Raw genomic sequence first — 10,861 nt, forward strand, 5'->3', positions numbered from 1 at the left:
TACTCAAATAAACATGTATGTAACTTGAAGTCTTAGATTTTTATCAAAATCCTTCCAGCTTTACTATTACACACAGTTTCTACTGCAAAAGAGGTACTCAAAAATATTTGCTTCAGTGAATGAGTCACATATTATTTAAGAGGTTATAGACTGTAGTGTTTAAAAGCACCAACTCTTCACCTAGGATTGGTGGCCCTGAGTAAAATTTCTCTGCTCTGCTTCACTTTTCTGTTGTGTGGAGATAATAATAGTACTTACCTCATAGTATCATAGATGATATAATGAACTACATTCACAAAGTGCTTAGAATAGTACCTGGCACATAGGAAGCACTACGGAAATGTTATTGATGATTATGATTATGCTTTTGTGAGTTACATGTGTCCCTCCAAAACATGTGTTGAAGTCCTAATACCCAATGAAGATGACCTTGAAAATAGAATCTTTGCAAGATGTAATCAGGTTAAAATGAGGTCATACTAGTATTTAGAGTGAGCCCTAAACTCAATACTTGTGTTCTTATAGAGAGAAAAGAATTTGGAGTTACAAAGAGACACAGGGAAGAAGGTCATGTAATGACAGAGGCAGAGATTGGAGTTACGGGGTCACAAGCCAAGAAAGGCCAAGGATTGTAAGCTACAAACTGGGAAGAGACAATACAGGACTCCTCCCTTCAGAGGGAGCATGGCTCAGCCAACACCTTGATTTTGGACTTGTAGCCTCCAGAACGGTGAGAGAATATTATTATCATTATTATTGTTACTATTATTTAGCCTCAGGACAAAATTTATTAATTCAGTCTGAACTCTCTATCAGCCATTATATGTTTAAATTTAGTCTACTCATCATAAGTCTTGAGTGTTTCAGAATCAGAATGCAAAATTTGGAAGTGAAAGTGAAGTTTGTGAATTTCAAGTTGTTCACACCAGGTAGTGTGAATATTTTATTACTGGTCCCCACCTTACATGTCACAGATGGCAATTATCAGCCTCTATCACTCTGAGAAACCACCCAAAGAATTAAACTAGAAGGAATTCAGCACATATTCCTAAAGGATTGTGCCATTTTGAAATCTGGAAATTCATTTTATTACTTGGTTTCTTCTGGTTAAATTATTTTAAAGATTTATTCTCTTATCCATGTATCAAGAATGTGTTTTCTGCTGCTCATTCCCAGAGAAAAGGCAATGAACAGTCCTGGCAAAGCTTATCAGTTTTGCTGAATTATAATATGGTAAATTAAATACTGAGATTTAAATTAAACTATCAGATGAGATGATGGCATGGTTTCCAGACCTGAGAATGAGTTCATGTTCTCTTTTTGGGCCATGACTGAAGAAAAGTATTTCATCCATGGGGAGGAGTATGGAGAAATAAACTTTTTATGTTATGGAGCAGAATTTGCTAGCTATGCACTCCTATTTTGTTGGAGCCAGTGTATGTTTTGGAGGTATATGTGTTATATCACTTAGTCTACTCTAAAAAAGAGAGAAGGAAAGAGAGAAGGAGAGAAAGAAAGAAAGAAAGAAAGAAAGAAAGAAAGAAAGAAAGAAGAAAGAAGGAGAGAAAGAAAGAAAGAAAGAAAGAAGAAAGAAAGACACATTGTAATGTGTCTTCTCAGTTGGTCATGACATCAAGTAAAACAAATGATACAAAAATAGCTAGAATAAGAAAAAAAAGATAGAGAAAATTGATGTGAGTATTTTGTATTCCTGTTATGAGTTCTATTTCTTTCAATTCAACCTCAAAGGTCAAACACCATTACATCAAAATTTTAATTCTTGGAAAGATAAGAAAGGAAATTTGTTCACATATGTGTAGGATATGTGTTTATGTGTGCACTCTATCAGGTGATTCTAAAATCAATACTGTAAGTTGATATGTGCCATCGAGAGAAAAGATGTAATTCAATTTGCTAACATAGCAATATATATATATATATATATATATATATATATATATATATACACACACACACACATACAGAGAGAGAGAGAGAGAGAGAGAGAGAGAGGAGCACAGAGAGAGAGAGAGCCTTTAGCAGGCTCCACACTCAACACAGAGCAGGCTTGATCCCACAACCTTGGGATCATGACCTGCGCCAAAATCAAGAGTCAGATGCTCAACCGTCTGATTGAGGCTCCCCTATTTTTCTTTTTACTAAAAAGTAGATTATCACTCCCATTTTTTTCTCATTCAATTCAGGTTTCATAATAATGATAAATCACTTGAAATTAAATCAGATAGATGACAGTCTTCAGAAATTAATGTTGTGAGAAAAGAAATATGCATAAATCATATAAATATAGGGGAAAATATCTTTTTTTTATTTTTTATTTAATATAAATAAAAATCTCAGATCAAATTTCGAGACACATAGTAAGGAGTATGGTAGCTAAGCGGTCAATTTGGTTTTGCCAAACACTACATTCCCTTACATAATTCTCTCCTCACCGTACTCTTTATAATCCACTCACTCTTCCAGAAACTGAAAAATAAAGAAATAATGGCAGTCATCAAGTTATTTATCCTTTGTTCATACAAAACTCTTTATGAAGTCCCAATGCATACAGTGCATTAGGAAAAATGAATAAAATAAGACAACTAAGAGAACAGGTACTCATTCAATAGGTTTTACGGGAACATACAAGACAATCTGTCTACAAGTGAACAGATATTTCTGCTTCCCTAGTGGTTTGGCCTTGACACAGGTGATCTTCCCCTGGCTATCTCTTCTCTCACAGCTATTCTCTGCCTGAAATTCACATATCTGGAAAACAAGGGCAGAGATATATGCTCCCACATTGTGAAGCAGATGTGCAGACTACTGTGAACTGCAATCACATTAAATGCTACCAAGTACACATATTTAGTGGCTTTTTAGGAAACACGAATGAGAAATGGCAACGGTCTCAACTATCTAGCATTTGAATCTCGATCAAAGTCATAGGTAAATTTCCTCATTATACCTTAGTTTGCATGTGGGTCATTATAGGATCATTTGATCTGAAGCTAATGTAACTAACTAATTGGAAATTATTTAGGAATTAAAAATACTAATTAGAAATTAGTATTTTGTGCTTTAAAAAAATTTTTTTAAACGTTTATTTATTTTTGAGACAGAGAGAGACAGAGCATGAACGGGGGAGGGTCACAGAGAGAGGGAGACACAGAATCTGAAACAGGCTCCAGGCTCTGAGCTGTCAGCACAGAGCCCGACGCGGGGCTCGAACCCACGGACCGTGAGATCATGACCTGAGCCGAAGTCAGACGCTTAACCGACCGAGCCACCCAGGCGTCCCAGTATTTTGTGCTTTTAAATGAAGATTATAATAAGTTAGAGTGTGAATTTTAATTTACTTTTAGACTAAATGGTTGTGTTAATCTACTAGAACTACTATAACCAAGTAACACAGGCTGGGTGGCTTAAGCAACAGAAATTTATTTTTTCACAATGCTGGATGCTAGAAGTCCAAGATTAATTAAAGGTGTTTGCAGGTTTGATTTCTTCTACAGGGGATGGAAGATTGGCTTGCAGATGGTGATCTTTTCTCTGGGTCTTCTGTAGTCTTCGCTCTATCTTTGTTGTATGTGTCTTAATCTCTTCTTTTAAAGGACACTAATCATATAGGATCAAGGTTCACCCAAATGATCCCCCCCCCCCTTTTTTTTTTAACTTAATTGCCTCTTTAAAGGCCCTTCCTATCTCCAAATGCAGTCACATTCTGAGGAGTTAGGACTTTAACATATGAATTCTGAGGAGACACAATTCAGCCCATAACAAAGGTGTAACTCAAACATTCAGATATTACTGTAAAGTTAAATTTAGCTAAGATGTGAAACAAGTAGCCCTCTGAAACATGAAAGATGAAATAAAACTTTCTAAAACATTAAATTTAATCAGATTTCAAATTTGGTAGCTAATTAGTTTAGCTAGGCTTATATTTTTCTTGAAACTCTTTCTAAGCTGTAAAGGATCCACTCCAGACAAAAATGAATTTCTCATAATATCTAAAATGAAAAAAAAAAAATTCCAAAACCTACCAGATCGGTAGTACTTGTTTGCATATATAGAGGACTTTTATTTTTTAAGATGTAAAGGGCCAGAGGTGGGGGAAGGAGGGGGAAGGGGGGAAGAGTGACCCTCAGGCTCTTCCCTACCAGCAGCTGGTGTCTCTTCAGCCCTCTTTAGAGGGCTTTTAAATGCTGTGGTAATATTTTTAAACTAATTTCCTCCTGCTTCATAATTAGAGATACTCATTTCTCATGTAATCTCTAACCAGTCACAATTATTTGAGCTGTTTTATGACAATGATTATTTTGTTCAATATAAAATACAAATAAAAGAATCTCTAAAGATTGAACTATGCTGCTAAGAATGAGGGGCATTTTTGAGAACAGAAAAAGAAACAAAAAAAGTGGTATGTAATATGATATGCTTTTGTCTCTCAAATATCTCAACTGTCCACAGGGAGAGGTTTGGGGCAGTAAAATTATAGAGTTTAATTTTTTTAAATTATTGCTTTGACCTAAATCAAACTGAAAAAACTGCTAGGGTAAGAATTTAGGCTACTTTCTGTCATGTGCTTTTTTTTAAGGATACGTTTTATAGGAAGGAAGAATGAGACACTAACATCCAAGGCCTAAGTGAATGTGTGTTTGATGGCGAATGGAACGGTTGCCAAGGGTTGAGGTGTCTGAGAAGAGTTGTTGGGCAATGTTGGCTGGTGGGTGAAATGGAAGAAGAAACATGCTAGAGGTGCAAGTGAGAAAATGTGAGAATGTTGGAGACGCTGAACAAAATACTCACTTAAGGGTATTATTTCAGATCAGCGCTTTAATCGTACAGACCTAAGAGTACCAAACATTTTACTGTGTTCCTTTTTTTATCTTTAAAAGTTTCAAAAGTCTCTCCTCCAGTTGATAGTTCCAGAGTCCTTACAAATTAATTGTAATCAGTTGAATCACTGAAGATTAGGCTCGGTCATTAAAAATTTTTATTTTTATTTTTTTTAAGTTTACTTATTCATTTTGACAGAGAGAGAGACAGAGAGACAGAGAGAGAGCGTGCTTGTGCATGCGCATGAGCAGAGGAGGGACAGAAAGAGAGGGAGAAGAGAGAATCCCAAACAAGCTCTGTACTGTGGGCACTGAGCCCTGTGCAGGGCTTAAACTCACAAACTGGGAGATCATGACCAGAGACAAAATCAAGAGTTGGATGCTTAACCCACTGGGCCACCCAGGCGCCCCAATCATTAAAAATTTTTAAAGAAAGATATTCTGGGGATACAAAAGTCAATATATTTATTCAAATAAATACATTAAAAAAACCAACAGTAGCATTTTGCTATCAAAATTCTGCATAGCCCTTCACACACCTGCCTTCACAAGCATGTTTCCAAATGCTTTAGTACTTTTTGGTGCTCTCATTGGTGGCTTTCTCAAAAGTATTTTCATCTTGTGCAAATTTTAGAATCTGAAGCAGAGCCTTATTTGAATGAAATTCTTACTAAGAGTAAAAGGTTTTTTCCTGATTCTCCTTGTTATCTTTTTTATCCTAAGGGCATATATCATAGCAATTGAAATTAGGGACTTTCCAGTAAAATAGACATGGCTCAGGGAGCCCCTCTTCCTTTAGTTACATGTGTGATTTTTAAGCAAGTTACTTAACCTATGTTATTTAAAAGGGTTATTAAGCAGATTCAATGAGATAGTGGTGGTCACATTCTTTTCAGATCACGTTACTGTTTGCTAACTGCACAGAGTTTATTCTACGTATGTACATTATTTTAAGATATGTTTTCAATAATACATAAAGTGACAGAACTGTTTGCTCTAAGAATTCCTTCAGCAGAAGTACAACTCAGCTTATCAAAGACAATTAAAAGTGCACTTGATACTGATTTAAGCTTGGTCTATGGATGATAAGAGGCTCAGGAAACCATAGGGAGATTTTAAGGTGGACTCTGGAAGGTTATTCCAGATAGGACCAAGAAGCACATGTCTTTTGTGACTAACTAATGGGAGCCAATCCCCAGAATAAGCAGCAATATGGAAGAAGATGGCTGTCCTTTGTAGCCTTAGACTCTCAGTGCACATGAAGGAAAGGCTTTGAAAGCCACGGCGACAAGCCTCCATCCTGGTGTCAGAGTTGCTGCAAAGGCTGCGGTTTGTTTGCAACCACGCATGTGTTTGAAAGTAACAAACACTTATTAGACGCCCTGTTTAGTTGCTGTAGTTGCTGGCGTTACAACAGTTAATACACAGTTCCTGCTCCCCAAGGCTTTAGTTTGGCCAAAAAGAAGACAGTAACATTGTAAAACCAATGAAAGGGCACCAGAAAGTAATGCTTAAAGAAATAGATTTAAAAAAAAAGAGGGAAAGAATTGGTAATCTTAAGGTTGAATTTATTCCAGTGTTTAAGTTTTTGAAAATCTGTCTTAAATATTTTATTTTCCAAAACCCTATTCAAGAATGTAATTAGTATTCATATTAATTGTCTAATTAAAGGGAATTTTTTGTTTGTCTGTCTAGAAAAGTCTGTACTAGCATCCTTGCTTTTCAGACTTCAGTGGCAAGGTGAAATTAATATGCCTGGTTGTGAGAGAAGTTACCTTGCTCTCCAGTGGACGTTAATTACTTGAAGGCAAAAAGCAGAAGTTCTTATCTTGGGCCTATAGCCTCCCAGAATTTATTAGTTAAATGATGTGTTTATGTAAATATTTTAGGTAAGAGGATCTTAACTCTTACCAGATTTTCCAAGTGATTACCAAAAACTAAAAAGCAACATTTACTTAGGGGGATAATGCAAAACTAAATGCCAAGCCTTTAAATTCTATTTTTCATGATAAAAACATCACAATGACTCATAGTAGTTTTGCTAACCTTTTGTCCCTAAGATCATTTTTACACTATACTTAAATGAGTCCAACTTTCCCTCATTTTTATTTCTGGAAATCGCTTTTCTTAACTAAAAAAAGTTGCATTTTCCATAATGTCTGTCTACTTCCTGGAATATCAAAGTCATTTTTCATTTCAACACTATTCTCTAAATTTAATTCCCACCACATTCTACTTTACAATATTGTGGCCATAATCACTAAAGCATTTTAACAATACTGTTTATTCCAAAATCAAGCTACAACAATTATTCATTTCCCCAAAAAGAAGAACTAAGAAGAAAATTTGAAATTTACTGATTTATTTTACAAAATTTTATTATGTCTTGTATAAAATAATGCATTAAATCACAAAATGAGGGGCGCCTGGGTGGCGCAGTCGGTTAAGCGTCCGACTTCAGCCAGGTCGCGATCTCGCGATCTGTGAGTTCGAGCCCCGCGTCAGGCTCTGGGCTGATGGCTCAGAGCCTGGAGCCTGTTTCCGATTCTGTGTCTCCCTCTCTCTCTGCCCCTCCCCTGTTCATGCTCTGTCTCTCCTTGTCCCAAAAATAAATAAACGTTGAAAAAAAAATTAAAAGAAAATAAATCACAAAATGACATTTTTCCCTATTCTTGCATTGTGTGAATTCACCTATGCAAATTTTGACCTCTATCTTTGTTATAAGCCATTGTCATCTCTAGAGTGTCTTTTTGGAATATACAACACATTTTTTAAGTGTACCTTGTCTTCATTTACTTCTAAAATGCTTGGAATATGACAATTTTGAAACATGTGCTTGTTGAATTACAAATTTTATCCCACACCACAAATAGCCACTTACATTTGTGTACTCCACCACCTTTTTACTACATTTCTTTTAAAATGACTGGCAAAGGGGTGCCTGGGTGGCTCAGTCTCTTAAACATCTGACTTTGGCTCAGGTAATGATCACTGCAGTTTGTGGGTTCATGGGTTTGAGGCCATGGGGCTCTGTGCTAACAGCTCAGAGCCTGCTTGGGATTCTCTCTCTTTCCCTCTGTCTCTGCTCCTCCCTGACTCATCCCTTCTCTTTCTTTCAAAATAAATAAATAAACTTTAAAAAATATAAAATAAATACAATACAATACAATACAATACAATACAATACAATACAATACAATAAAATAAAATATTGGTAAGAGGCACTTACTCAAGGCCGGGTGGGCACAGAGCCTTGAGATTCCCTCTCTCTCTGTACCCTTCCCCACTCACTCTCTCTCTCAAAAAGAAATAAATAGACTTTAAAAAGAATAAAATAAAAAAATTAAAATAAAATGACTGGTAAAAGACTTCTTTGCAATATTTAACACAATAATTACTATATCTATATCAAAAAAATTTTTTTTTACTTTTTTTAATGTTTATTTATTTTTGAGAGAGAGACAGAGTGCGAGCAGGGGAGGGGCAGAGAGAGAGAAAGACCCAAAATCTGAAGCAGGCTCCAGGCTCTGAGCTGTCAGCACAGAGCCCGATGCAGGGCTGGAAATCATGAACCATGAGATCAAGACCTGAGCCGAAGTCGGAAGCTTAACTGACTGAGCCACCCAGGCGCCCTATTTTATTACTCTTTTTTTATGACTACTTCAGATGATGTCTATAAATACCTAAATATATACCTAAATATCTGAATATCTCTATATTTGTACTATAAATTTATACAAATATATTAATATAAATATATATATTTAGAAACTAGCAACAGTATGAGCCATTTTCGGCTGGTGTGTCTTCCCTGAGTGGTACTTTTTTATTTACAAAAAGTAAATAAACACATAGGAATTTGAGAGATTTGAAAGGACATTAAAAAGTAATTTCATAAGAATAATTGTGGAAAAATACAACTTGGATTATTTTGTGATGCATAAAATATATTAAATTCTACAGTCACTTTGCTCACAGTATAATCCTCCACTAGTTGTAAAACTGTCTCTAACAAATTATTTCTTATTTTTCACACACAGCAAAATAATAACAGTAAACTATAAATGTATAGAAACTGATCTACTCAATATTCTAGAACTGACTTGATTGATACTCAAATACCTAAGTAGCACTGGGGGAAAGTAGACCATGGAGTACTTTTGAGTGTAACAGAGTTAATCATCCATGATATAGTGCTCAATGTGGGTATGATTTTTTATTATGTTTCCATTTTGCAAAAACAAAATTCATACTTCAGTTGTTTTCCTGATTATTCTCTTAGTTTCTTACATTCTCTTTGTAATTTTTTAGAATATTTTGGAATCAATTATAGTTTCTATTTTCCCTTTTAATCATTCCTCACAATTTTACATGGCTTATATATTTTTTTCAATACAGTTTTCTAATGGTGGTAAACACTGGGTCTACCAGAATATACTTCGCATTCATAATAATCAGTTTTAATCTTATCCACATTAGAACATCAATCAAGCAATACATTTTCTAGTAGCCATTAACACTCAGTAATTCAGTCAATACTTCCACTTTCCTTACAATTACAAAGCCGGATATTCCCTGACAATAATATATTTTAACCTTTAGTTCTTGTTAGTCTTCATATTGCAGGAAAGATTACATAGTACTGTGTAAAACCACAACCAAGGTATGAGGTGATTTGGGCCATAATAAAACACTATATTTAGTAATGCCAGTGAAGATACGGTGTGCTTATGTTCTCATTTTTAAATTTCAGCCAATACAATTATTTTGAAGTGTAGAAAATTTCCATGTAAAAATGTTTTCTAATTTTCCTTCAGGTCATCATTTCTATCATCAGAACGAGAAACCAAGAATGAGTCACAGACAAGAGGAAATGAAGACAATTGTAACACAGTTTATATGTCAGATTTGTGGTGCCAAGTCCTTTACAAGCCTTTTACATGTGTTCTGGTATTTTGCTAATGTAGCTACAATATCTCCAGGGCCTTAACATCCTTTCTTTCGTCTCTCAAATGACCTATAAAAGATGGTTAGAAGAACATAGAATAAAAAAAGAAAATGACCAGAGGGGTTTTCTGGTCACTTTTTCCAGTTTGATCATTTAAACAAATTCCTTTTCATTTTCATTGGTTCTGCTTATTTTAGAGAACAGTTTAAATATTACAGAAACCCACAGGCTAACCAAATATCTAAGAAAGTTCCACTCCCTCTTCTTGATGTTGACAGTGATTTTAAAGGACCCCCAGGTATAGACAATGATATTCTTGAGTTGGATATTTTATGAGCAAATGGAATATAAGCTTCCCTCTTTCTCTCCTATAAGCAATGAAAATAAGCCTAAAAAAGGACTCAAGTTCAATTAGGGATTGTTTAATTGACCTACTGTTGAGTCAATCCTGATTTTCTTTTCACACATTAAACTACAAAATTTATAGCGTCTGAAAATGTTGCTTTTTACAATGTGTGTGAAGACTGTGAGCCATATCCTCCAGAGCTGCTGAAATCATACAGACTGAACATTAAGTTTACCCTCCTCAGAGAAAGGAATTTTCTTTCAATGGATGGCTTACTTACTTTTACACATCAAAATGGTTACATTTGGTATCTTTCTTTCTTTTTCCTTTTTTCTTTTTTTTTTTTTTGCCTCTATATTTTAGATTGAAAATAAATAAGCAAACCATACAGGCATTAACATCCAAAAGCACTCAGAGAACTGTAATACAATAATGAAAATAAATATATAAATTATTTTTCTCAAATAAGGATTCAAGTTTCACGACCTGAAACTATATACTATGCACTTGGTCTAATTTCCCTGATGAACCTTACTGATTCCATTGGACTAGACTTTAAAAAAAAACCTAGTCAAGTATACTGTTTACAAATAGTGAAGACAAAGCTATTCCTTCATTTTAAGAAACTAAAAATAATTATTATATACAGCACATACAAATTTGATTTGTATTCATTATTATTCTTCAATTTTAAATATATTACACCATAGGAAATGTTTTGATACAGTT

The 10,861-nt window shown here is 34.8% G+C and overlaps 1 long non-coding RNA gene across 2 annotated transcripts in view; it reads left to right on the plus strand.

Moving 5' to 3' along the window:
• LOC121028078 (uncharacterized) overlaps window positions 1-9,901 on the plus strand; it is a 96,153-nt gene extending 86,252 nt beyond the window's left edge. For both annotated transcript variants that reach the window (XR_005789079.1, XR_005789091.1), the window contains exon 4: window positions 9,656-9,901. This is a non-coding gene — a long non-coding RNA (uncharacterized LOC121028078). The remainder of the gene's footprint in view (window positions 1-9,655) is intronic.
• Window positions 9,902-10,861: the final 960 nt, after the last annotated feature.

This window comes from Herpailurus yagouaroundi, unplaced genomic scaffold, assembly GCF_014898765.1.
Source record: "Herpailurus yagouaroundi ecotype Mexico unplaced genomic scaffold, PumYag 28, whole genome shotgun sequence".
Classification (NCBI taxonomy): Eukaryota; Metazoa; Chordata; class Mammalia; order Carnivora; family Felidae; genus Herpailurus; species Herpailurus yagouaroundi.